This window comes from Asparagus officinalis, chromosome 7 (genome assembly GCF_001876935.1).
Source record: "Asparagus officinalis chromosome 7, Aspof.V1, whole genome shotgun sequence".
NCBI lineage: Eukaryota > Viridiplantae > Streptophyta > Magnoliopsida > Asparagales > Asparagaceae > Asparagus > Asparagus officinalis.
This window is the reverse complement of record NC_033800.1, coordinates 95,928,192-95,932,398: the sequence shown is the minus strand read 5'-3', so window position 1 is coordinate 95,932,398 and position 4,207 is coordinate 95,928,192.

Genomic DNA, 4,207 nt, shown 5'->3' with positions numbered 1-4,207 from the left:
CTAAAGTTATATATACAAATTTTGAGAGACATAGATAATTGTAAATTAGTTTTCTAATAAAATTAATATTCAAATTAAATAAATATACATCATATTTATAAACAAATATTTTCATTAGTAAATTAAATATAATCTGAACATCAAACTCTTTAAAGGAATGAATCTACTTTGGTATTCAATAAATATTTGTGAATATTCATGATGTTTATCAAATACTGAGTATTCATGCTTTAACTTGAAAAAAAATCTAGATATGGATATTTAAATTAGGGTTCAAATTTGATAATTTAAAACAAATACATATATAACCACCTTCAAATTTGATTATTTACCACCCCTAATCACATCTTCAGATGAAGCCAGATTTTAGTTGTACTTCTCAAAGAAATAAACCTAAAATACTGCCAAAATCTAAAAGAATTCACTTGAATTGTTAAAAGGAAATACACCAATTCACGAGAAAATGAAGAAATTTTGGGAAATTTTTCTGCCCCTAACAAACCCTTGAAGAAGCAATAATTAATTCAAAACCCTAATAAATTTTCCTTTTGATTAATATCTCAATGGACTACCAACTAAACCAGCTAAATGGAAAAAAGTAAAAATCTTAACATAATCTCAAGCGTTAACCTCTTCAGAAGATCTTCAATCCAATTCCACGAAAGGGTAATGCGACATTCAGAGATATTTTTAGGATTTATTATCGAAGAATAAAAGTTGACAGCAAATACAATTTTTAAGCTATATTTTTTTGAAAAATATTGTTATATTTGAAATTTAATATTCAAATAAAAAAGATGTTTTATATTTAAAACTTTTAACCTATTTAATTTAATTGGCATCTAAATAGAATATTTAGAAGAATCAAAGGTAGTTAACCAATGAAAGTTCACCCTAGCTTCCATTTTTAAAGGGAGTATGATATGATATATTATAGTAGAACAAATTTTTAAAATCAACCATTTTTTAAAATTAATAGGCAAAATCGATCGTGTCAAAAATTAATAGGCAAAATTGACCTGCACTGGACTACTAGTCCCGTGCAGTCCCTATCTCCCTCCTCACCACCTGCCTCATCTCTCTCTCTCCTCACTCACATGCCCCCTTCTCCTCCCGCAAGCCGCCCCCTCCCCACTACCCCTCATCTCCTTCCCCATCGACCTCGCCACCACCGAACTTGCCTTGGTGGTAGAGGTGAAGAAGGGTAGTGTTGGTCTTCTTGGGTAGTGTTGATCTTCTTGGGGCGAGGGAGGGAAGGGGAGGAACGAGAGGTCGAGAGGCGGGGCGGGTTCATCTTGAAGCTCTAGCCCATCACGTAATAGGAGCTCTCCAGTAGACCGATGGAGGGTGAGAACCCTACGAACATCCGGTCCTGGAGGACTGGGGTTAGGTCAACGGGGAAGGAGATGATGGGGGTCCTGGGTTTGTTGGAGAAGGGGGAGAGGGTGACGTTGAGAAGCTTGGCGGCGCCGTCGTAGTCGATCCAAGCTTGGAGCTTGGCGGCGTCGTCGTAGTCGATCCAAGCTTGGATCTTGTTGCCGGATTTGAGGTTAAGGTCGACCTTGGAGCCGGCGTCGTCGAAGTAGGCGGCGGCGACTGCGGACTTGTGGCAGGCGAGTTGTTGATGTGCGCGGTGGTTGTCCGAGGTTTTGGTGGCGTTGGTCGATGTCAGAGGTTTTGGTGGTAGAGGTGAAGAAGGAGGAGGTGAGTGAGGAGAGGGGGGCAGGTGAATGAGGGAGAGAGAGATGGGGCAGGTGTGAGGAAGGGAATAGGGATTGGGACGGGACTAGTAGTCCCGTGAAGGTCATTTTGCCTATTATCTTTTGACACGGTCGATTTGGGCTGATTTATTTAAAAACAGTTGATATTTAATAAATTGTGTCCATTATAGTAATGTAATAAGGTTATAGGAATTCTAAAAATTCTTTTTCTTTATTATATTAAACCATCTACTCCAAAATCAGCACGTTAACTTTATAGTGTAAATACAGGTTTTTAGGCCTATAACACCAATCTTAACAACATTTACTTTTCACCAACAACTTTCAAATTGGGTTTTTTTGCTTATAGTGCAAGTCTACTACATTTACTTTTTAATCTACCCCTTTCGAAGGATTTTTGATCGGCCGAGTACAGTTGCAATAGGAGCGAGCCGCAGACGCAAGCTTCAACACACGTCACGCGAGCCTCTGCCTCCCGTTCACGTATTTAAGTTACGATAAATGAAGGTAGAGTGAACGAAGCGCGTCTCCTCCTTAACGGTGATCTTCGCACTCCCCCTCAAAAAAAATGAGTCTTCCTCATCTCCTCTCCTCATCGCTCGAATCAAACATTCCGCCTCCCCAATCGGCATCACTACGGCCAGGTCGCCGACAACCTCCTCCCGCCTCGTCATCCCCTCCTCCCTCCATCAACAGGCGGCCGGTCAAGCTGACGATGCTGACCCACCGCCTCAATCCTTCCGCACCGACATAAGAGTTCATCATCGGCTCCCCGACAGCTCTCCCCTCCGTCCTCCCCCGGTCGCTCCATGGGTCTCTCCAACATCAGCCTTCTGCCCAAGACCAACATCGGTCGCGTCACCGTCGGCAACTGAGGTCTCTCGTTCAAATTCAGCGCTCATTACAGTGCTCCGTCCCGCCATGACATCAATCCTCCGGCCTTGCTCCTCGGCTTCGACAAGCGGTGCCGTCACCGACCGCTCATTCTCTCACATCCCTCGCTCCTACCTCACTCCTCGGCCAGTTCGAGCCGCAAGGACTTGATGCCTTCATCCCGCTGGCTGGGCTTCTGAAGCAGGACTGACTCCCCCTTTACTGATCAATGCTTAACTTTCTTCGCGCAGGCGGATCCGAAGCGGGTCTCCTTGGTTAGTATTGTTGGCCCATCGGTTGTGGATCCGAGCTGCCGGTTTGAAGTAGATACATGCTGCATCTCAAGGGGATGCGGTGAGGTCGCGAATTGCTGCCGCTGGATGAAGGGAGAACGGGGATCGAGGTTCGGTTTCAGAGACCGGGTGGCCATCCAAAGGCGACGAGATGAGTTTGGGGCGCCGGCGATAACGCGAGGAAGTAAATGGGAATTCTGATGAGGAAATGGTGCGGAGGCGGAAGGGGACGCCGATGAGGCCGGTTTACCGTTGCTTGTTACGTGTTCCGCATTGTTTACGAGAATTTGAAGCCCGGCCGGGGTCGGAGAGGAATTATGGCTCTTTAATCCTGGATGATGTCGCCGGCTTATGAATTCGGGATTAAGTCGGGGGGAATTTCAGTGGGGTAGCGTCGGTGCTGACCAGGGTGGTAGAGTCGCGACGGGGATTTTCGGTTATCTGGGTCTTTTAATACGATCTCATGATGGCGCGGTCGAGTAATATGATGATGATTATTTGATGAGATGGTGGGTTTTTATTCATCCGGCGGCTGCTTCGCTGTAGGGACCAAATTCCAAAATATTTGTCTGAGAGTTAGGGACTAATTTCAGTGTACATAGATTTGAGGCTAATACCAAAATAAGGTAATATGTTTTGCTAAGCTATATTTTGATTGGGCAGGGAGAAGATATTTTGAGCTGCGGGGGGGGGGGGGGGGGCGTTGGCTGTGGGGCAATGGTGGGGGGCTTTATTTTGGTTTGTTGCTTGAGCGATAGAAGGATTGGTAAAACTGCTGATAATAGAGAGCTGGAGTAGAGAGAATGGGACGGAATTTAGACATTTTTTGTTTGTTTGTTTGGAGGGGATTCTTAATATTGGTTAAGTAGTTAGAAGAAAGATTGGGAGTTTATTGCTGTTTCGTGGCTATTTCATGTGGGCTCGTATTAAGTTTTATCAGGCTATAAGATAGATACGATTTGTTTTTATATTGAGCAGATATTTAGTGTTATGTTCTGTTTGTTTTGGGTTCTAGTTGGTGTGTCGAAATTTGTGGTGAATTTTTTTTTATGTTATTGAGAACTATATCCCACATGTTAATATAATTAGCGTTGTTTTTGGATCAAAATTTAAGTCATTGCAATCTTTTCAAAGGCTAGTCTTGGTTAATAATTAGTTGCTTATATAAGCAATTATAGAAGAACTTATGATAGCATGTGTAGTTATTTTGGTAAATAGATATAGTACTGCTTAGAAAATACAGTTAAGTTTGTTTAAATTAAGGTGTTTGGTAGACCTGTTCTGCAATGATTATTGTTAAAAGATAAAATATAATGTAGT